At 47.4% G+C, this 24835-nt stretch overlaps 1 pseudogene; it reads right to left on the bottom strand.

The window, feature by feature from the left end:
* Positions 1-22215: 22215 nt before the first annotated feature.
* LOC144783366 (intraflagellar transport protein 57 homolog pseudogene) lies at positions 22216-23035 on the bottom strand (annotated as a pseudogene).
* Positions 23036-24835: the final 1800 nt, after the last annotated feature.

Below are 24835 nucleotides of genomic sequence, written 5' to 3'. Positions count from 1 at the left end.
AATTAATTCTCAAACTTAAAACGCGCCACAGGGCATGTTTGCAGACATGTCACGTAAGGACATTGTTCTACATTCTGTCCATCAACTGTGTTTTTTGTAATTTCACCCCGAGTGGGCTGGGGATGCTCAGACGTGAGTCCCAGGCTCTCCACACCACTGGAGTCAAGCTATCCAGGCTGATGAAGGCTGATAGCCAGAAACCGGTCCTTGGATGCTTGATTCCGGTCTGGGAAAGACATGGCATGGTAGTTCGGACTGGACTGTTCCCATGAGGCACAGGGCCAGAGCTGATTTGCATATAGCCAGTGTCTAACCCAGGGTGGTGTGGAGTGCAAAAAAACGATGGATTTAGGCCCAGATCCTTGTACTGGGGTGAATGTATGACATTGTTCTACATTCTGTCCATCAACTGTGTTTTTTGTAATTTCACCCCGAGTGGGCTGGGGATGCTCAGACGTGAGTCCCAGGCTCTTAACACCACTGGAGTCAAGCTATCCAGGCTGATGAAGGCTGATAGCCAGAAACCGGTCCTTGGATGCTTGATTCCGGTCTGGGAAAGACATGGCTTGGTAGTTCGGACTGGACTGTTCCCATGAGGCACAGGGTCAGAGCTGATTTGCATATAGCCAGTGTCTAACCCAGGGTGGTGTGGAGTGCAAAAAAACGATGGATTTAGGCCCAGATCCTTGTACTGGGTTGAATGTATGATATTGTCCTACATTCTGTCCATCGACTGTGTTTTTTGTAATTTCACCCCGAGTGGGCTGGGGATGCTCAGACGTGAGTCCCAGGCTCTGCACACCACTGGGGTCAAGCTATCCAGGCTGATGAAGGCTGATAGCCAGAAATCGGTCCTTGGATGCTTGATTCCGGTCTGGGAAAGACATGGCTTGGTAGTTCGGACTGGACTGTTCCCATGAGGCACAGGGCCAGAGCTGATTTGCATATAGCCAGTGTCTAACCCAGGGTGGTGTGGAGTGCAAAAAAACGATGGATTTAGGCCCAGATCCTTGTACTGGGGTGAATGTATGACATTGTTCTACATTCTGTCCATCAACTGTGTTTTTTGTAATTTCACCCGAGTGGGCTGGGGATGCTCAGACGTGAGTCCCAGGCTCTCCACACCACTGGAGTCAAGCTATCCAGGCTGATGAAGGCTGATAGCCAGAAACCGGTCCTTGGATGCTTGATTCCGGTCTGGGAAAGACATGGCTTGGTAGTTTGGACTGGACTGTTCCCATGAGGCACAGGGTCAGAGCTGATTTGCATATAGCCAGTGTCTAACCCAGGGTGGTGTGGAGTGCAAAAAAACGATGGATTTAGGGCCAGATCCTTGTACTGGGGTGAATATATGACATTGTTCTACATTCTGTCCATCAACTGTGTTTTTTGTAATTTCACCCCGAGTGGGCTGGGGATGCTAAGACGTGAGTCCCAGGCTCTCCACACCACTGGATTCAAGCTATCCAGGCTGATGAAGGCTGATAGCCAGAAACCGGTCCTTGGATGCTTGATTCCGGTCTGGGAAAGACATGGCTTGGTAGTACGGACTGGACTGTTCCCATGAGGCACAGGGTCAGAGCTGATTTGCATATAGCCAGTGTCTAACCCAGGGTGGTGTGAAGTGCAAAAAAAGATGGATTTAGGCCCAGATCCTTGTACTGGGGTGAATGTCTGACATTGTTCTACCTTCTGTCCATCAACTGTGTTTTTTGTAATTTCACCCCGAGTGGGCTGGGGATGCTCAGACGTGAGTCCCAGGCTCTCCACACCACTGGAGTCAATCTATCCAGCCTGATGAAGGCTGATAGCCAGAAACCGGTCCTTGGATGCTTGATTCCGGTCTGGGAAAGACATGGCTTGGTAGTTCGGACTGGACTGTTCCCATGAGGCACAGGGCCAGAGCTGATTTGCATATAGCCAGTGTCTAACCCAGGGTGGTGTGGAGTGCAAAAAAACGATGGATTTAGGCCCAGATCCTTGTACTGGGGTGAATGTATGACATTGTTCTACATTCTGTCCATCAACTGTGTTTTTTGTATTTTCACCCCGAGTGGGCTGGAGATGCTCAGACGTGAGTCCCAGGCTCTCCACACCACTGGAGTCAAGCTATCCAGGCTGATGAAGGCTGATAGCCAGAAACCGGTCCTTGGATGCTTGATTCTGGTCTGGGAAAGACATGGCTTGGTAGTACGGACTGGACTGTTCCCATGAGGCACAGGGTCAGAGCTGATTTGCATATAGCCAGTGTCTAACCCAGGGTGGTGTGAAGTGCAAAAAAAGATGGATTTAGGCCCAGATCCTTGTACTGGGGTGAATGTCTGACATTGTTCTACCTTCTGTCCATCAACTGTGTTTTTTGTAATTTCACCCCGAGTGGGCTGGGGATGCTCAGACGTGAGTCCCAGGCTCTCCACACCACTGGAGTCAATCTATCCAGCCTGATGAAGGCTGATAGCCAGAAACCGGTCCTTGGATGCTTGATTCCGGTCTGGGAAAGACATGGCTTGGTAGTTCGGACTGGACTGTTCCCATGAGGCACAGGGCCAGAGCTGATTTGCATATAGCCAGTGTCTAACCCAGGGTGGTGTGGAGTGCAAAAAAACGATGGATTTAGGCCCAGATCCTTGTACTGGGGTGAATGTATGACATTGTTCTACATTCTGTCCATCAACTGTGTTTTTTGTAATTTCACCCCGAGTGGGCTGGGGATGCTCAGACGTGAGTTCCAGGCTCTTAACACCACTGGAGTCAAGCTATCCAGGCTGATGAAGGCTGATAGCCAGAAACCGGTCCTTGGATGCTTGATTCCGGTCTGGGAAAGACATGGCTTGGTAGTTCGGACTGGACTGTTCCCATGAGGCACAGGGTCAGAGCTGATTTGCATATAGCCAGTGTCTAACCCAGGGTGGTGTGGAGTGCAAAAAAACGATGGATTTAGGCCCAGATCCTTGTACTGGGGTGAATGTATGATATTGTCCTACATTCTGTCCATCGACTGTGTTTTTTGTAATTTCACCCCGAGTGGGCTGGGGATGCTCAGACGTGAGTCCCAGGCTCTGCACACCACTGGAGTCAAGCTATCCAGGCTGATGAAGGCTGATAGCCAGAAATCGGTCCTTGGATGCTTGATTCCGGTCTGGGAAAGACATGGCTTGGTAGTTCGGACTGGACTGTTCCCATGAGGCACAGGACCAGAGCTGATTTGCATATAGCCAGTGTCTAACCCAGGGTGGTGTGGAGTGCAAAAAAACGATGGATTTAGGCCCAGATCCTTGTACTGGGGTGAATGTATGACATTGTTCTACATTCTGTCCATCAACTGTGTTTTTTGTAATTTCACCCGAGTGGGCTGGGGATGCTCAGACGTGAGTCCCAGGCTCTCCACACCACTGGAGTCAAGCTATCCAGGCTGATGAAGGCTGATAGCCAGAAACCGGTCCTTGGATGCTTGATTCCGGTCTGGGAAAGACATGGCTTGGTAGTTCGGACTGGACTGTTCCCATGAGGCACAGGGTCAGAGCTGATTTGCATATAGCCAGTGTCTAACCCAGGGTGGTGTGGAGTGCAAAAAAACGATGGATTTAGGCCCAGATCCTTGTACTGGGGTGAATATATGACATTGTTCTACATTCTGTCCATCAACTGTGTTTTTTGTAATTTCACCCCGAGTGGGCTGGGGATGCTCAGACGTGAGTCCCAGGCTCTCCACACCACTGGATTCAAGCTATCCAGGCTGATGAAGGCTGATAGCCAGAAACCGGTCCTTGGATGCTTGATTCCGGTCTGGGAAAGACATGGCTTGGTAGTTCGGACTGGACTGTTCCCATGAGGCACAGGGCCAGAGCTGATTTGCATATAGCCAGTGTCTAACCCAGGGTGGTGTGGAGTGCAAAAAAACGATGGATTTAGGCCCAGATCCTTGTACTGGGGTGAATGTATGACATTGTTCTACATTCTGTCCATCAACTCTGTTTTTTGTATTTTCATCCCGAGTGGGCTGGAGATGCTCAGACGTGAGTCCCAGGCTCTCCACACCACTGGAGTCAAGCTATCCAGGCTGATGAAGGCTGATAGCCAGAAACCGGTCCTTGGATGCTTGATTCTGGTCTGGGAAAGACATGGCTTGGTAGTACGGACTGGACTGTTCCCATGAGGCACAGGGTCAGAGCTGATTTGCATATAGCCAGTGTCTAACCCAGGGTGTGTGGAGTGCAAAAAAACGATGGATTTAGGCCCAGATCCTTGTACTGGGGTGAATGTATGACATTGTTCTACATTCTGTCCATCAACTGTATTTTTTGTAATTTCACCCCGAGTGGGCTGGGGATGCTCAGACGTGAGTCCCAGGCTCTCCACACCACTGGAGTCAAGCTATCCAGGCTGATGAAGGCTGGTAGCCAGAAACCGGTCCTTGGATGCTTGATTCCAGTCTGGGAAAGACATGGCTTGGTAGTTCGGACTGGACTGTTCCCATGAGGCACAGGGTCAGAGCTGATTTGCATATAGCCAGTGTCTAACCCAGGGTGGTGTGAAGTGCAAAAAAAGATGGATTTAGGCCCAGATCCTTGTACTGGGGTGAATATATGACATTGTTCTACATTCTGTCCATCAACTGTGTTTTTTGTAATTTCACCCCGAGTGGGCTGGGGATGCTAAGACGTGAGTCCCAGGCTCTCCACACCACTGGATTCAAGCTATCCAGGCTGATGAAGGCTGATAGCCAGAAACCGGTCCTTGGATGCTTGATTCCGGTCTGGGAAAGACATGGCTTGGTAGTACGGACTGGACTGTTCCCATGAGGCACAGGGTCAGAGCTGATTTGCATATAGCCAGTGTCTAACCCAGGGTGGTGTGAAGTGCAAAAAAAGATGGATTTAGGCCCAGATCCTTGTACTGGGGTGAATGTCTGACATTGTTCTACCTTCTGTCCATCAACTGTGTTTTTTGTAATTTCACCCCGAGTGGGCTGGGGATGCTCAGACGTGAGTCCCAGGCTCTCCACACCACTGGAGTCAATCTATCCAGCCTGATGAAGGCTGATAGCCAGAAACCGGTCCTTGGATGCTTGATTCCGGTCTGGGAAAGACATGGCTTGGTAGTTCGGACTGGACTGTTCCCATGAGGCACAGGGCCAGAGCTGATTTGCATATAGCCAGTGTCTAACCCAGGGTGGTGTGGAGTGCAAAAAAACGATGGATTTAGGCCCAGATCCTTGTACTGGGGTGAATGTATGACATTGTTCTACATTCTGTCCATCAACTGTGTTTTTTGTATTTTCACCCCGAGTGGGCTGGAGATGCTCAGACGTGAGTCCCAGGCTCTCCACACCACTGGAGTCAAGCTATCCAGGCTGATGAAGGCTGATAGCCAGAAACCGGTCCTTGGATGCTTGATTCTGGTCTGGGAAAGACATGGCTTGGTAGTACGGACTGGACTGTTCCCATGAGGCACAGGGTCAGAGCTGATTTGCATATAGCCAGTGTCTAACCCAGGGTGGTGTGAAGTGCAAAAAAAGATGGATTTAGGCCCAGATCCTTGTACTGGGGTGAATGTCTGACATTGTTCTACCTTCTGTCCATCAACTGTGTTTTTTGTAATTTCACCCCGAGTGGGCTGGGGATGCTCAGACGTGAGTCCCAGGCTCTCCACACCACTGGAGTCAATCTATCCAGCCTGATGAAGGCTGATAGCCAGAAACCGGTCCTTGGATGCTTGATTCCGGTCTGGGAAAGACATGGCTTGGTAGTTCGGACTGGACTGTTCCCATGAGGCACAGGGCCAGAGCTGATTTGCATATAGCCAGTGTCTAACCCAGGGTGGTGTGGAGTGCAAAAAAACGATGGATTTAGGCCCAGATCCTTGTACTGGGGTGAATGTATGACATTGTTCTACATTCTGTCCATCAACTGTGTTTTTTGTAATTTCACCCCGAGTGGGCTGGGGATGCTCAGACGTGAGTTCCAGGCTCTTAACACCACTGGAGTCAAGCTATCCAGGCTGATGAAGGCTGATAGCCAGAAACCGGTCCTTGGATGCTTGATTCCGGTCTGGGAAAGACATGGCTTGGTAGTTCGGACTGGACTGTTCCCATGAGGCACAGGGTCAGAGCTGATTTGCATATAGCCAGTGTCTAACCCAGGGTGGTGTGGAGTGCAAAAAAACGATGGATTTAGGCCCAGATCCTTGTACTGGGGTGAATGTATGATATTGTCCTACATTCTGTCCATCGACTGTGTTTTTTGTAATTTCACCCCGAGTGGGCTGGGGATGCTCAGACGTGAGTCCCAGGCTCTGCACACCACTGGAGTCAAGCTATCCAGGCTGATGAAGGCTGATAGCCAGAAATCGGTCCTTGGATGCTTGATTCCGGTCTGGGAAAGACATGGCTTGGTAGTTCGGACTGGACTGTTCCCATGAGGCACAGGGCCAGAGCTGATTTGCATATAGCCAGTGTCTAACCCAGGGTGGTGTGGAGTGCAAAAAAACGATGGATTTAGGCCCAGATCCTTGTACTGGGGTGAATGTATGACATTGTTCTACATTCTGTCCATCAACTGTGTTTTTTGTAATTTCACCCGAGTGGGCTGGGGATGCTCAGACGTGAGTCCCAGGCTCTCCACACCACTGGAGTCAAGCTATCCAGGCTGATGAAGGCTGATAGCCAGAAACCGGTCCTTGGATGCTTGATTCCGGTCTGGGAAAGACATGGCTTGGTAGTTCGGACTGGACTGTTCCCATGAGGCACAGGGTCAGAGCTGATTTGCATATAGCCAGTGTCTAACCCAGGGTGGTGTGGAGTGCAAAAAAACGATGGATTTAGGCCCAGATCCTTGTACTGGGGTGAATATATGACATTGTTCTACATTCTGTCCATCAACTGTGTTTTTTGTAATTTCACCCCGAGTGGGCTGGGGATGCTCAGACGTGAGTCCCAGGCTCTCCACACCACTGGATTCAAGCTATCCAGGCTGATGAAGGCTGATAGCCAGAAACCGGTCCTTGGATGCTTGATTCCGGTCTGGGAAAGACATGGCTTGGTAGTTCGGACTGGACTGTTCCCATGAGGCACAGGGCCAGAGCTGATTTGCATATAGCCAGTGTCTAACCCAGGGTGGTGTGGAGTGCAAAAAAACGATGGATTTAGGCCCAGATCCTTGTACTGGGGTGAATGTATGACATTGTTCTACATTCTGTCCATCAACTCTGTTTTTTGTATTTTCATCCCGAGTGGGCTGGAGATGCTCAGACGTGAGTCCCAGGCTCTCCACACCACTGGAGTCAAGCTATCCAGGCTGATGAAGGCTGATAGCCAGAAACCGGTCCTTGGATGCTTGATTCTGGTCTGGGAAAGACATGGCTTGGTAGTACGGACTGGACTGTTCCCATGAGGCACAGGGTCAGAGCTGATTTGCATATAGCCAGTGTCTAACCCAGGGTGTGTGGAGTGCAAAAAAACGATGGATTTAGGCCCAGATCCTTGTACTGGGGTGAATGTATGACATTGTTCTACATTCTGTCCATCAACTGTATTTTTTGTAATTTCACCCCGAGTGGGCTGGGGATGCTCAGACGTGAGTCCCAGGCTCTCCACACCACTGGAGTCAAGCTATCCAGGCTGATGAAGGCTGGTAGCCAGAAACCGGTCCTTGGATGCTTGATTCCGGTCTGGGAAAGACATGGCTTGGTAGTTCGGACTGGACTGTTCCCATGAGGCACAGGGTCAGAGCTGATTTGCATATAGCCAGTGTCTAACCCAGGGTGGTGTGAAGTGCAAAAAAAGATGGATTTAGGCCCAGATCCTTGTACTGAGGTGAATGTCTGACATTGTTCTACCTTCTGTCCATCAACTGTGTTTTTTGTAATTTCACCCTGAGTGGGCTGGGGATGCTCAGACGTGAGTCCCAGGCTCTCCACACCACTGGAGTCAAGCTATCCAGCCTGATGAAGGCTGATAGCCAGAAACCGGTCCTTGGATGCTTGATTCCGGTCTGGGAAAGACATTTATTTATTTATTTATTCATTTGAGCAATTTTTAGAGCGCGCAAATACCCAAGGGTGTCTCGGCGCTGTAGTTGCAGAACTTCCAGTGGATCGGGGAGTATTCAGGCTGGAAACAACCAAGTTTTTAATTTTTTCCTGAAATTGAACAGTGTCGGCGCAGATTTAATGTGGAGGGGGAGCGTGTTCCACAACTTGGCTGTAGCGACAGAGAAACGTTTGTCTCCCCAGTTAGCTCTTCGTGTTCGAGGGACTCTTAGTAAGTTGGCTGTGGATGAGCGTAAGGTTCTAAGGTGTTCGAGTGGCCGGAAGGCTTGTCTTAAGAATAGAGGGCCATGGTTGTGGATAGCTTTGTATGCTATGCATAGAGCCTTGAATTTGATCCGGCTTCTCACCGGCAACCAGTGTAGCTGTTTGATGTAAGGGGAGATAGATGCAAACCTGGGGATGGATAGCAGTGTCCTGGCTGCCGTGTTTTGCACTGTCTGCAGTTTGTTGAGGACCTTTTGTTGTGCGTTTAGTAGGAGGGCGTTGCAATAGTCTGTTTTAGAAAAGACTAGTGTGCTGACTAAGGTTTTGCCTGCTGATGGAGGGAGATAAGAAAGAAGAGGAGACCACCGAATTAGCATGTTGCTGGAAGGACATCTTGTTATCGAAGATGACACCCAGGTTTCGTACCTTGATCACTGGTTCGGGAGGTTGTCCCATCTGAGATGGCCACCATTGCGGGGACCAAGTAGGTTGCAGCCTCCCGAATGTCATCACTTCTGTTTTATCAGAATTCAATTTTAAACAATTGGATGACATCCAGGAGCTTATTGCCTTCATTCCGTTTTGGAAATTGGCTGCTACAGAAGTGCCGTCATTGTATACAGACAACACCAGTTGGGTGTCGTCAGCATATGTAGTGAGTGAGATTCCGTGGGATTTTATGACCCTCGCCAAGTCCGACACATATATGTTGAAGAGTGTCGGGCTTAGCGAGGATCCCTGCGGTACTCCACAAGGTAAGGAAAAAGTCTGAGAGATGTAGTTGCCTATCTTCACTGTTTGTGGGCGGTTAGACAGAAATGAAGCAAGAAGATCTTTAGCCTTGTCTTTTATTCTTATGGCCGCGACACGGTCGATCAAGGTGACATGATCGACCGTGTCGAATGCTGCGGAGAGATCTAGGAGTATCAGAATCGCTGAGCCTCCGTTGTCCATAGTGGACCTTATCTCATCCGCTGCTTTTAGGAGCGCAGTCTCTGTTCCGTGGCCCTGTCGAAACCCAAACTGGGTGTCGTCCAGCAGATTGTTGTTGTGTATGTAAGTTGATAACTGGATGTTCATGATTTTTTCAAAAATCTTGGCAGGGAACGGGAGACATGCGATGGGCCTGTAGCTGGCGGGGAGGAGGGGATCTAGGGTAGGTATTTTTAAAAGAGGTTTAATAGTAGCTTCCTTCCAGACAGAAGGGTAGATGCCCGTTTTGAACATTGCATTACAGATGGTAGATAATGACGGGGCAATGGCTTCAGAGATAAGATTACAAATGCCCGGGGGGCAAGGATCAAAAGGTGAACCCGATTTGGTTCGGGCTATTAAGGGTTGGATGAGGTCTTGCGTGGTGGCTTCAAAAATTGAAAAAGCTGGGTCAATTTCGGCGGTAGATTGCGGAGTGGAAGTGAGTGATGAGTCCGGGGAGAAAGTGTTGAAGATAGCTCTAACTTTATCTTCAAAGAAATTGGCCAAGGCATCTGAGAGAGCCTGTGATCCTTCTGGGCGAGGTGCAAGGGGGTTGGATAGGTAGCTGACCACCTGAAACAGTTTACCTGTATTGTTTTTGGCCTGATTGATTTGGTTGGTGTAGTAAGTGGATTTCTCTACTATTATAAGTTTTTTGTAGTTTGATAGAGCATTTTTGTATGTAATCTTTTCACAGGGATTGAAATGGCGACGCCACTGCCTTTCTAGATTCCTGCAGTATTGTCTCTGTAGTCGGAGAGATTCGGTGAACCAAGGAGCGGAAGGGAGTTTTCTAGTTCTGTGAGAAATTTTGCTAGGTGCTAGCTTGTTACAGGCTACCTTTAGTTTGTTCAGGTAATTAGCGGAGGCTACTACGGGATCTTGTTCATTTGGCAATGGGCTGTCTCGCATTATCTGTGTGAAAAGGTCCAGATTAATGTTTTTCCAATCTCTAAATTTCGTAGGTGTAAACGGTGTAGACGGGGGATTGTTAGAGTTGGTTGGAATAGAAAAACATAAGGCCGCGTGATCTGTCCAAACTAGAGGGACAACCTTAGTGATGGCAATCTTTGAGTTACTAGTAAAAAGTCCGTCCAGTGTGTGTCCCGCTCTATGTGTGGGCTGTTTGACAATTTGTAGAAGACCAGCTGCCTCAAGGTCATTAATTAGAGTTACCGTATCAGGATCGTCTGAGGCTTCAAGGTGGAAATTAAAGTCACCCAAGATGGTGAAGTGGGGTGATCCTGCTGAAGCCTCGATGATGTTATCTAGAAACGAGAGGAATTTGGATTTGGATCCTGGGGGGCGGTAGATTAATATGCCTTTGAATGATGCTCTACCTGAGAGGCCTATAGTAAAGAGGAGTGCCTCGCACTCGATGTAATTTAACTCTGTTGTAGTTATTTTGAAATGGTCTTTATATATAATTGCTATTCCACCCCCTTTCCTTTTTGGTCTGTCTAACTTGCAGACACAGTAGTTGCTGGGCGTAGCATCTCTGAAATCAGGACCGGATGACTCGTCCCCCCATGTCTCAGTGACAAACAATATGTCTATTTTCTGTGAGTCTATGAAATCAGCGATTTCAAATTTGTGTTTCGGTAGAGACCGTACATTTATGAGTGCCGCTAATACCTGAGGGGAAGAAGTTGTGGGAGGAGCAGGTATATTCTGAATGCAAGTGGGACAGTTGAGTGGTCCTATACAAGGATTGGCATAGGTAAAGTGAGGTGGGGTGTGAGCTGCCTCTGATCTGGGTCTGATGCTTAGGAGTTGGGCAGAGGTGTACGCTAGTGGCGCTGTGCTTTGAGTGGGCCTGGGCGGAGGTGATGAAGGGGGGGTGGCCCTAGGCCCGTCCTCGGCGCGGACGAGCGCAGACGAGCTTGCCTTTAGCGTGCCTTCGGCGCGCAATCGTCGCGCCCGCTGCGCTCGTCCGCTGCGCTTCCTAAATAAACACATACTTTATAGGGGCAGATTGAGGGAGGGGGGCGTGGCCTATCCGGTGGGCGTGGCCTGTGTCCTAGTAATGGCGGCGGGAGGGTAAACAAACACTTACCGGTGGCAGCGTTTTATTCAGCTGACCTCCGGGGGTTCGTGGCAGTGCTGAGTGCTCCGATGGTGAGTGCAGCAAGTAATTTAAAAAAACACACAAGAAATATACAGTTTAAAATAGCGATTCCGCTCTACTCCCGGCTCAAGCCTCAGGAGGTTCCTCAATTACAATGGGCAGCGATAGTATTCAGCGCGCTTTGTACCGAGTGGCGAGGGAGGGGGCGTGGCCTATCCGGTGGGCGTGGCCTGTGTCCTAGTAATGGCGGCGGGAGGGTAAACAAACACTCACCGGTGGCAGCGTTTTATTCAGCTGACCTCCGGGGGTTCGTGGCAGTGCTGAGTGCTCCGATCGTGAGTGCAGCAAGTAATTTTAAAAAAACACACAAGAAATATACAGTTTAAAATAGCGATTCCGCTCTACTCCCGGCTCAAGCCTCAGGAGGTTCCTCAATTACAATGGGCAGCGCTAGTATTCATCGCGCTTTGTACCGAGTGGCGAGGGAGAGGGGCGTGGCCTATCCGGTGGGCGTGGCCTGTGTCCTAGTAATGGCGGCGGGAGGGTAAACAAACACTTACCGGTGGCAGCGTTTTATTCAGCTGACCTCCGGGGGTTCGTGGCAGTGCTGAGTGCTCCGATGGTGAGTGCAGCAAGTAATTTTAAAAAACACACAAGAAATATACAGTTTAAAATAGTTTAACATGGCTTGGTAGTTCGGACTGGACTGTTCCCATGAGGCACAGGGTCAGAGCTGATTTGCATATAGCCAGTGTCTAACCCAGGTTGGTGTGGAGTGCAAAAAAACGATGGATTTAGGCCCAGATCCTTGTACTGGGGTGAATGTCTGACATTGTTCTACCTTCTGTCCATCAACTGTGTTTTTTGTAATTTCACCCCGAGTGGGCTGGGGATGCTCAGACGTGAGTCCCAGGCTCTCCACACTGCACCATCAGGATTCAAGCAAGCCGGGCCGAAGACGGCTGCAATGCCAGAAACCGGTCCTCGGAAGCTTGTTTCCTTTCCAGTAAAGAATTGGCTTGGTCGTTTGGTCTGCCCTGTTCCCATGATGCACTGGGCCAGGGCCAGACTAATTTGCATGTAGCCAGGTTCTGAACTTGGATGGTGCAGTGAGCTAAAAAACGGTGGTGGATCAAGCCCTGATCTTTTGACTGGGTAGGAGTGTTCTGCTTAATTCAGATACTCTGTCCATCACCACCCCCTTTATGAATCGTTTTGGCCACCACAAGTGTGGAAGGGTATACTCAGATGTGAGTCCCTTGCTCACTGCACCATCAGGATTCAAGCAAGCCGGGCCGAAGACGGCTGCAATGCCAGAAACCGGTCCCCGGAAGCTTGTTTCCTTTCCAGTAAAGAATTGGCTTGGTAGTTTGGTCTGCCCTGTTCCCATGATGCATTGGGCCAGGGCCAGACTAATTTGCATGTAGCCAGGTTCTGAACTGGGATGGTGCAGTGAGCTAAAAAACGGTGATGGATCAAGCCCTGATCTTTTGACTGGGTAGGAGTGTTCTGCTTAATTCAGATACTCTGTCCATCACCACCCCCTTTATGAATCAGACGTGAGTCCCAGGCTCCCCACACCACTGGAGTCAAGCTATCCAGGCTGATGAAGGCTGATAGCCAGAAACCGGTCCATGGATGCTTGATTCCGGTCTAGGAAAGACATGGCTTGGTAGTTCGGACTGGACTGTTCCCATGAGGCACAGGGTCAGAGCTGATTTGCATATAGCCAGTGTCTAACCCAGGGTGGTGTGGAGTGCAAAAAAACGATGGATTTAGGCCCAGATCCTTGTACTGGGGTGAATGTATGACATTGTTCTACATTCTGTCCATCAACTGTGTTTTTTGTAATTTCACCCCGAGTGGGCTGGGGATGCTCAGACGTGAGTCCCAGGCTCTCCACACCACTGGAGTCAAGCTATCCAGGCTGATGAAGGCTGATAGCCAGAAACCGGTCCTTGGATGCTTGATTCCGGTCTGGGAAAGACATGGCTTGGTAGTTCGGACTGGACTGTTCCCATGAGGCACAGGGTCAGAGCTGATTTGCATATAGCCAGTGTCTAACCCAGGGTGGTGTGGAGTGCAAAAAAACGATGGATTTAGGCCCAGATCCTTGTACTGGGGTGAATGTATGACATTGTTCTACATTCTGTCCATCAACTGTGTTTTTTGTAATTTCACCCCGAGTGGGCTGGGGATGCTCAGACGTGAGTCCCAGGCTCTCCACACCACTGGAGTCAAGCTATCCAGGCTGATGAAGGCTGATAGCCAGAAACCGGTCCATGGATGCTTGATTCCGGTCTGGGAAAGACATGGCTTGGTAGTTCGGACTGGACTGTTCCCATGAGGCACAGGGTCAGAGCTGATTTGCATATAGCCAGTGTCTAACCCAGGGTGGTGTGGAGTGCAAAAAAAGATGGATTTAGACCCAGATCCTTGTACTGGGGTGAATGTATGACATTGTTCTACATTCTGTCCATCAACTGTGTTTTTTGTAATTTCACCCCGAGTGGGCTGGGGATGCTCAGACGTGAGTCCCAGGCTCTCCACACCACTGGAGTCAAGCTATCCAGGCTGATGAAGGCTGATAGCCAGAAACCGGTCCTTGGATGCTTGATTCCGGTCTGGGAAAGACATGGCTTGGTAGTTCGGACTGGACTGTTCCCATGAGGCGCAGGGTCAGAGCTGATTTGCATATAGCCAGTGTCTAACCCAGGGTGGTGTGGAGTGCAAAAAAACGATGGATTTAGGCCCAGATCCTTGTACTGGGGTGAATGTATGACATTGTTCTACATTCTGTCCATCAACTGTGTTTTTGTAACCTAAGGACATGCCCCCTTCCTTCACCATTGTGCAAACGCGCCTGTGACGAGTTGTAAGTTGGGGAATTAATTCTCTTTCAACACTAAGGGTCCTGAGAGCCAACTAGCCCAAGAGGTATCTCCAGTATGCGCCAGTGAGCTGCGTTGCAGACGCAGAAATTTACTGAAAAAAACATAGGTTTCATGGGCATTATAGTTAGCTGGACATTTCACTTGTACAAAACCATAGAAATTCCCCAGTTATAGTTAGTTCAGCTAACTATAACTCACGCGCCGCAATGCACTGCTGATGATGTCACATATTACATCAGTCATGACATGGTCAGTGACATCACCCATGACATCACTGATGACATCTCAAATGACAGTTACTAAAAGCTGTATACAATATTAATTTAATTTTATTATTTAAAAAAGTTACATTCAATTTCAAATTGAATAAGGTAATTAAAATATATGAATATAAAAGGATATTTCTTTATAATTTATATAATTTTTCAACAGTTAATAAATATATTAAAACATTTTTTTATTGGAGGGCGAAGTTTGGCAAAAGAGGAAGATGGCAGCTGCTTGGAAGAACTCCGATGACCTACAGGAGCACCATCAGCTATATTGCTCTAAGAATATGTCAAGTACTGCAATACAAGATGGAATAGATCAAAGGCTGTGGGTGAACATAGGGACTAACTGAATTTTTGATACAGTGTACTATAAACGCCCCAAAGCTGTGAATGAGTGCTCCTCAACCCTCCTTATTGCATCACCCAGAACGGAGATGAGGCCTACATTCGACAAACTCACTCCCATAGAGGCAACTGCGCCCACTACACTAAGATGTTTCCAGAGGCCTATTGATTGCAGAAGTACAGCACAGAGAGAGCCATACCTCCACCACATTGAATACCTATGACTACATTGAATATCAGACTATAACATTAAAATGGCCTTGGGTAAGAATTCTAAACAGCCTCTCGTTACAGAGTTCATTGGACAGGCCAAACTAACACCCATTTCAGCAGCACATACAAGCACCAGCAGGCTCTATGGAGACCATTCTCAAAGAAATATTTGCAGTAGCAACACGACTAGGCTCCATGGAGCGTAAAATGACAGACCTCATAGCTGCTGTCAAATCAGTGCGCTCGTAAATAGGAATCTTTTGGCAAAAAATTGTTGGAGTGGAAAATAGGATGACTTCGAATAAGAATTACCTAGAAATAGCTAATGATTGGGGACCACATGGCTTGCAACTCAATCAGAAAGTGATCGACCTGGCGGGGTGGGTTCGCCTCAACAACATCAGATTCTATGGCGACACCGAAAAATTACAGCAAGACAAAATGTAATGTTTGTTCATCAACCTCTTACCACTTCTCACTGCTTCTGGAACTTCAGAGGGGACACAAAATACGGACCCGGTTATCATCCAATAAATACATTGACAGTCCAAGGCCAAACTAGCATGTTTTCCGTAACACAAGCAAACACAACAGATACCACTAGCAGTGCACAAACATGGTCCTAACAATTGGGAAGGCAACAAGTTTCAAATTGCTAATGATTTCTAAGTAGAAACCAAAGCGAAACAGAAGGTTTTTCTAACTCTAATTCCGAAAATAAGATATCAAGTACGGCCTTTTTGATTGAACTAAAATGTGAATAGCCTTCATTATCACATTCAGAGACTACAGTTGACCTGCAGAAATAGCAAAACTCTCAGGGGCAGATTTACAATAACTGGCGCATCCCCAGGGGTGCGCCAGTTATTGTGCGCTGCAGCTCCGCCACCCATGGTGCGCCGCATTTACAATACGGCGCACCATGGGGCAAAAACGGCACAGATGCGTGACGCATCTGTGCCGTAAAGGCGGTGCATTGCTGGAGTTGCGTCGCAAGCGCGACGCAGCTCCAGCAATGCTCTTGGGGGCCGTATCTGTCCCATTCTGCGTCAAGCCTTACGCCTGCTTCAAGCAGGTGCAGGGTTTTGATGCAGCAATGGCCTAAAAGTGCCTGCGTGAAATCTTGTAGATTCAACGCAGGCACTTTTGCGATGCGCACCTGCCCCGGAACGCCCACCCTGCGCCGGAACGCCCACATGTGCGCAGGGCTTTACAACCTGACGCATCTGCCTAGATGCGTCACGTTGTAAATGGGTCGCAGGGATGCACCACGTTTACGCTGCCGTTGCGTGACGCAACGGCGACGTAAACGTGGCGCAAGTCCGACATAAATCTGCCCCTTAGATAGCTTTGACGAGGCCAACAAGGATCTTGCACCACCCCCTCCTGAATCAAGTAGATCACCCCAGAGAAATTAGTAGACCACCAAATAACCGGGAAGACACCAAAATCTCCCATTTCCGATATCACTGGAAATATATGACAATAAAGGTTGTGGAGGAGATTATGCAGGACACATCCTGGGACAAATCTAGACACCTGGTGAAACCTTTCACAAAACCAGAGGAAGAGGATGCCTTGTTGGACAGATGAGCATTATTTGCTATAACTTTTTCCACACAGTCTATGTTTCCACAGAGCTTTTTCTAATTTTCCTCATTCCCCTCATTCATAATACCGTCATATCCTACTGTGTTGTCTGGACTTCCCATGATGTTGCACACCCAACAACACAATGATTGGTATTTTGCGACAAGGGGGTGTCCTTGGAGACGAAAGTCCTAAAACAATGATATTTGCAAATACAAACCACATTTCGCCAAATTAACACCCACGCACTAGACCAGCACTACATACATACTCCACTATTACCTACTGAGAAATTGGAAACAATAAGAGCTGACCCTACAGCCCACCAAGCTGTGAGATGATTTATACCCCAACCCATTACCCAACCCCAGATCCCCAGTCTCGCCCTACCAATAACTGTGACAATGCCGATCAAGCCACTCAATATACTTTCTATTAATGTGCATAGTCTCACAAACTGTATTAAAAATAAAAATTGCTATCATACTTGGTTTCTAAACAAGTAGATATAGATCTTCTGATCGAGACCCTCCTATCGAGCCCAGAAGCTCATAATCTAAACCAAGAGCTGGCAATGCCAATAGGTCTGGCTTGAAAGGAAAATTGTATGGTAATGAGAGTAAATAGCATTGGAATGTGTATGTATTTGAGAGGAAGCAAAAAACTGTAGAATAATGATGGTGTAGGTTGAAAGGTCATGTGACAGGTGCACTATTAAACCAGACCTAAACATCCATGTATGTTAATGATTGCCCTTCCCCCATCTGTGCTGCTACCAGAAAAAAACACCATAAGTTATCTAGTTATCTAAGACACTTGAATAGCATTACAGTGTTCTGTGTGCCTCTGAAAGCTCAAACTCAGTTGGATAAATAAACACAATTATCACAGCTGGTGGTAGGCAACCAGTTTTTTTGGAAGCACACAAGTTCTGCGCAATCAAAACATGTACACCTGGCTCCCAAAATGTGGGGCGAGCGATAGCCTCTTTCTAGTAAGACTATATGATTATCTGGTGACAGCTGTGCTGTCAAACCAGACCGTAAAGAGACTGGGTGGGACAGGTCCTGTCTAGCTGTATAGCTACTCTTCCAGACTCCACCAATGCTATTACTTAGCTTGAGAAAATGCAGAGTGGTCATTTGTAGGAAAGTGGGCTTCTGTTGCAGTACCCCCCACACACGTGTTGCCCGGCTTTTGATGCAACTTTGGCTGTAGAGTACTGGGTCCCTGCTAATCAGGTTCCCACTACTAGTGTTCATTCCCTAAACCTATACCATCATCATCATTGATATTTATAAAGCGCAAACATATCACCCCTTAAGGTTTCCAGGCACTTAGGATGTTAGGGAGATTAAGTGAGCTATTGCCCAGAGTCACATGATGCTGAGATGAGCTGCCGCCGGCACCCGCACTCCAGTGACAGCATCTCTGGCTGCTGCACCACACCTCCCCCACAATTAGCACCCCTTCCATTACCCCAGTATGGGCAAGATGTAGGTAATTCCCATTTACCGATTCTAAAATACCTAATTTTACCGATTCGGTATTTCAGAATCGGTAAATGGGATGTAGATAAAGATTCGGTACATTTTACCGAATCGGTAAAATTCTGGAGGTCCATAGGAATGAATGGGAATTACCAATTCGGTAAATGCCAAGTCGGTGGCAGGGCGTCACATTGATACCCTGTTGCACCCCTGAATAATGAATGGGTGCACATGTGGCACACATACATGCCCTAATGGCATGTATGACTGCCACATGGCACTTTAAAAAAGCAAATAATTGCTTTTTTAGAGGAATTTGGTATTTACCACCAACTTGTAGTTGGTGGTAAATAATGAATCCTTCAAATGACAAATGCACTCACTTGAGTGCTCCCTAAGTTAAGGATTCGGTAATTTACAGAATCGGTATTTTAAGAATTAGGTAATTTACTGATTCCTTAAATTACCGATTCGGTAAATTACTGAATCCTTAAATATGGCCCCTACATCTCAGATGCCTAATACCGGTCGGTAACAGCCGAAATTTGGTCATTTTGGCCGTTACCGACCGGTATTGGGCTACCTACATCTGGCCCTATGTCCCTAATAACTGTTACTCCTAGTACATAGGGTATAGGTACAGAAGAGTGTCCTCTAGGGCTGCAGCACTGGTTGTGCCACCCCAGGGACCCCACCAAAGCTCTGCACTCTGCCATTGCAGGCTGTGCTTCTTGGTGCAGCGAAATCCAAAGAGTCAACATGACACACAGCCCTGTGCCCTGCCTCCCATACACTTAAGCGGATATAGGTAGGTCATCCCTAAGGCAGTGTGCACTATACCCTATGTGTGGCCATATCAGCATGAGCAGACATGCGTCTACAATGTCCAGTTCATTCTGAGATGCGGTAAGTGAGCAGAGAAGCCATAACGAGTACATGTGCTGGATACTTGCCAACACGAGTTTCCTAGCTCCTTGGTCGCTTCACCAATTTCTAAAGTGCTTGGTACCAAACATCTTGTCTTATTAAATCCTCACTGATGCCAGTGTTGGATGTATTAATAAATTCACATAGGAGACCCTTTTAGAGGGTTTCGCTGGCAACCTACCAAAAACTGGCGTGGTTCCTGACTTGTTTTTGCCAGCCTGCCACTTCCAGACATGTTTCTTGACTCATGAGGTGAGAGCCAGCACTTTCAGAGGACAGAGACAAAGCCTGCTCTGGGTGAAGGTGCTTCACACCTCCTCCAGGACAGGACACCTTACCTGGGCGGGAAGCTTCAACGGCAATTCTGCTTTTGAAATCCAACCCAGGAACCTCAAGATAGTGAGGGAGGCCAGCCCCCTTTCCTGCTCCAATTTTGGCCGGAGGAAAGGTGGGAAAATTAATTAGATTAGGAGGAGAGTCCCTTCTTAGCCTACACCATCCCTAGGGTAGGGAAATTCCACCATCTTGGGATGGTGAGAGAACCTTCTATCATGGCTAGGATTGTGCCCCTTCCCACAGGAAGTGGCCACTAGAAGGTGTACATGAGTAGCGGCTCATGCAGGTATGAGCAGTTGGGAGGTGGGGTGGGCGGGAATGGGGGGTGAAAGTGACAAACAACAGGATAGGGAATGTAAAATAAATAATTAAATAAAAACACTTACCGTGCATTTGCCGCATCACCGACTCGCTATCCTGTCGTTTGTCACTTTCAACACCCCCCACTCCCTCCTCATCACACTTACCTGCACCGGCCACCACTGGTGTACACACCGTAAAAGTAAGTAGTCCTTTGGCTACTATCTGTCTCCCTTGTAATGTCCTTAAATTTAGTATGTAGGTGGCACTCCAAGACCTGAACACGAGATTCAATGGACAAGAAAGACCAGGACAAAGAAGACCTGCTGCTCTAGAACTGAAGCTCTGCTGTGGAAGTAAAAGGCACCAAACCCTGCCTGCTGCTCACAGAACTCGACTTTGCTGTGTCATCCTGAAACATGAAAGGAATCCAAGAACCCCAGAGCAACTCCAGTCTTCAAAAAATCGATGTGAAGCTCCCTTGGAGTGACGGTATAACTCCCCTGCCCACCGCAGGCTTCAATCCCGAGGAAGTCAGGTTTGTCGACTTGCTGCTTCCCAATTACCTTGATGCAGCAATGAAGCAAGACAAGGTGCAATAGCTCCGAAAGGTCAGACCTGCCTCCCCACCAAGTCCGGAGGCACCAGGACCTATCGGAGTAGCAGCATGCCAATACCCGGGGTACCGGACCCCTAACAGAAAACACCAAGAAGAAGAGTCCACTCCGGACTCCCTGAGCATCAGGAGCAAGCACCCGTAGAGGGACGTCACAACACCCAAGACCCACTTCCTGAGTGGCCCAGCTGTCCTGAGATCACCTCTCCAAGTTGCCTGCTTCTGACCATGAGGACCTCAAGACGCACGTTGTCTGGTTGACCTGTTTGCTCTACACCCGCCCCCACTGGCCAAAGAACCGACCCACCACCCCTGCTTCTATGGTTTCCAGGCATTTGCTACCTCCTCCCTCTTAGGAGGCCCACCAGACTTACCTGTAAGTCCCTCTGTGTAGAGCTGTTTCAAGTGGCCCACCCTTCGTCTTTGCACACCAGCTTAGACCTTAGCACCGCTACTCCCCACCGATCTGGGATACTCCCAAACTTCTCCTGCTGGAACTTTGGACCTGGTCGCAACATCAACCTAAAATGAGAAGGTGAACTTCCTGAAAGCATTGCCAGAATGTATATGCATTTTTCTACTTTTCTCCATTGTGTGTAATTGCGCACAAAAGTGATATATTTTCCAAACTTTGAAAAATCATAGCTCTGAAAGTTCTCACCCTAGAACTATGGTTATGTTCTTAAAAATTATATAAAAATTAATATTATTTTTACAAATTGGTGTCGGATTTATTATGGGTGTGTGTCTCATTTATTGCTTCTGTGTGTACAACAAATGCTTAACACTACCCTCTGATTAGCCTAACTGCTCGCCCAGACTGCCACAAAATGAGAGTTGGTATTGTCTACTTTTACCTCTATCTGCCTTTTGGGGATTTCTTGCACTCTCTACATAGTGTACTTCATTGTTTGTACACTGTACAGAGAGGTGGTTTCCTTCACCTTTCTAGTGAAAAAATCTGTTCCTTGTACGGAGATACAGTCTTGGACAGTTGAAAAAGGGAGGTATATGTTCCCCATGTTTAGATTGAGCATGAAAGTGCTTAGTGCTGGTTCCATTTATGCTCATTCCGCCTTCTTCCTGCACCTTAACAACATCCTAAGAGAGCTAGGTACTACTCATGTGACTATAGGGGTCGAATCAAACTTGGCATAGTACATTAGTAATATTTATTCATTTATTTTATTTATTTTAAAAGTTTTATATAGCGCTGGCTAGACCCGGAGGTATCAGAGTGCTTTACATGAGCATCAGATCATAGTTACAGGTTATATCGTTACAAAGGTTACACAGTTCTTAGAGCATGGCACATAGTTACTTGTAAGGTCAAGATAAACAATAAGCACAAATACGTAAGGGGAAAAGAAGGCAAGGTGAAAGATTTAGGGGGGGTTGGAGTAGGGGAAGTGGACAGATAATGAAGGTGGGAAAGAGGAGGGGAGGGTGAGAGTCACAGCATGGGGAGAGGAGGGGAAGGGTGACGGGGACAAAAACCGGTAGATGAGTCAAGGCAACGTCCAAAGTCCAGTAAGCAGTGATCCCAGGGGAAGTGGCATCCCTTCCCTATCTCTATTGCGAGAGGCTCCCTTTACGCAGTGGACTCTCTCAGAGAGGTCTCTGAGACTCCAAGGCCTACATACTGGATCCTTCCCCAAAAAGGGGAGAGGGAGGGCTTTGGCAAGGGGTGCCATACCATACCTCAAGTGTGAGTTGCTCCCTTGGCGCAGTGGACTCACTCAGCGGGTTCGGGTTCGGAGTGCGTTGGATTTGTAAAACAATTTTGTAGGGCCTGCCGTAGACAATCAGCAATACTGCTTTACATGATTGCTTATGAACAAAGTAAAAAACATAGGGGCAGATTTATGAAGGCCTTGCGCCGCCGGTGCGTCGCTTTTTCCCATGTTAAAAATGACGCACAGGCGGCGCAAGGCCTTCATAAATCTGCCCCATAGACCTTAGTTTCCTTCAGAGCAGATTCTATTCCGCCTTTGTGCTGATGCATTTGGTCTACATGGATTCTCCAATCCTTGTTGTCGATTTTAATTGTAACTTTTAGTTGAGAAAGAACGCGTTCTACTTCCAAATTCCACTCAGCTGCATCGTGGTAGATTCTAAAATGTCCTCCTGTTTCACAGACTCACCAAACTCTGATTTGTGTGTTTGCGCTTTTAAAACATTCAGGTCAATGTCATTTTCATCATCATTGTCTGTGTCTTCTCCCGCTAGGTCACCTTCCACTTTGTCCAGCATCAACTCTGCATCATCCTCCATTATGGTTTCTTCTTCCAGTTCTTCTGCGGGGTAGGACGGCCTGTTCCAGCTGAAATGCATATGCTTCAATGCTTGTTCTGCTAAGCAATCAAGAACATAGCATACTTGTTCTCCATAGCCTGCCTTTAACTTTGAAGGAGGAAAATCAACAGCCACACTAAACGAGCGCAACTCCGACAATATGGTCGAAATGGTGGCATTTGGGTCATCATATTCTTGTGGTTGCTCTAAATTATGTCCTGCTTTGTTAATCATCCAAGCAGCGAGGGTGCAAAACATGAAGAATTGCTCTCCAGGGTTCGTCGGCAAAGCAAAGTAGTGTCTGCTGAGCGCCTTCATGTTGCGCCGCCTCAGCACCTCCTCCTCGTAGCTGAGCAGCTCCAGCTTGTCCAGCAGATCCTCCATGAGCACAAACATGTGGTAGGCGGCCCCGGGGCCGCGCTCCTCCTCGTCCACCCACCGGCCCTCGTCCGCCATGTTGCCTGCTGCCCCGGCAGGGCTCCGTTGCCACATTACTACTAAATGTACTAGAAAACGCAGTTTTTAAATAAATAGGTCCTCGCATGTATATAAACGCATAGGGGTCAGACCTATAAGATGTGTGCTCCAGGCTAAATCAAATGTTACACTTTTGTATTTCAGGCAATATATTGCTTGATCCCTTGCTAGTGTCTGTTTTTCCTTAGCATTAGGGTTTTTTGTAATACCATACTCGTGCAAACGTTAACATGAGGATTGAGCAAAGACGTGTAGGCACTGTGTCCAGTGACGGCTGATAGGGAATGGGGGCGGGGGCTTAGAGTGTAGAAAATAATTTAAAAATAAAAAAATAAAACCTACCTGCGGTCGCGTCGCAGCAGCCGCCTCTCCTCTGTCTCAGGAAGCACCCAGGCTCTCCTAAGCCAATCACAATGGTGCAGGTCTGAGCACCGAGGTTCAGCTCTCAGATGGCAACCGGGAGCCTGTGCATGTTTCTCACCAGGCAGTGCATTACAACTTGGTGGGGAAGATGCAAAGTGTGCACTACAATTTGGTCGACCCAAGAGGGACACCTGTTTGGTCAGCCTAAGAGCCCCAGCAAAACAGTCCTGTGCACTTTGGTAGTGAAACCCCCTCCTCCCCCTGGTCCCTGTTGTGTCCAGCCCCACTCCTCCCCGCACTTAAGAACGGAAAAATAAAATGAAGATAACGTTCATTTATTATCATTTTATTTTTCCTCTTCAGTGTTCTCAAAGCAGTGAGGCGACGCTCCTCCGCCTTAGCAGTGGAGCCGCCACTGGTCACTTAAGAGTTGATACTTTGCTTCTGCTTTTGATGCTTGGCGTCACGTCCCGCACAAAATCTTTCATAAACCTAACACTATGTTTTCCAGGAAATTAACTTCATAGATGTTACTTTAAAGACTGTGAAGGATTTAGGAGGATCAAAATTCTTTCTAAGAGCTATATTTTATTATTGAAACTAAAGGACATAAGAACAGGAATTGCACGTTCAAAAGCCATTCTCTGTCGAGGATTATGAATACAAGCGAAAATGAAATGAAATAAATGAGACATTTCTTAACATTATGTTAACCTTGAGACAGTAATCATTTCACGATGACAGTAATCATTTCACGAGGAATGGGTCTGTCTGTCATATCTGTTACGTCTTTTAGAAAAGCCTGGGCTCTGACGAATCCAAGTTTTTCAACGTTCAAAACAATGAGATTAAGCTAAAAGAAATCAGTGCTGCTTTAGAATGGTCTCTACTGACATCGTGTGGCTAAACTACGATATATCACTCTCTGTGGTACTTATACATTGGGCAAATTGCTTCAGTTAAGTTTCATGGTCACTTCTTGCAAAACCTTTTTATTGGATTTTAGAAATATACATGTCATACAATAATCAGACTCATCTGCTGAGGCATTACAGTTGATGTCAACATCCATGGTCACTTTTATTCAAGAAAGCATTGCAGGGGTCTGTATTTTAAATTAGACAATTTAATCTATTTAATTTAGTAAGCATTAACATTGCCTAAAACTGTTACGTATGATCCACAGCATTCTATAAGTATTCAGGATGAAGGACTAGAAACAATTGAATGCTTTTTCAAGTGGAGTTCCTGCGAGGACTGCTATATTTTTAACTCTTAAGAAAAAACTACATTTATTCATTTGTAGTTTTATATAGCACAAACTTGACCCGCAAGGGGTGTAAAAGCATTTTAAACAGGAAAACATAGTTTGCATGGGAACAGATTTTGACAAAAAGTATAACGTTACAAAGCTAGTTGCT

The sequence above is a fragment of the Lissotriton helveticus genome, chromosome 9, assembly GCF_964261635.1.
Source record: "Lissotriton helveticus chromosome 9, aLisHel1.1, whole genome shotgun sequence".
Classification (NCBI taxonomy): Eukaryota; Metazoa; Chordata; class Amphibia; order Caudata; family Salamandridae; genus Lissotriton; species Lissotriton helveticus.
Note: the sequence above shows the minus strand (reverse complement) of the source record. Positions and strands in the feature narration are given on the sequence as shown.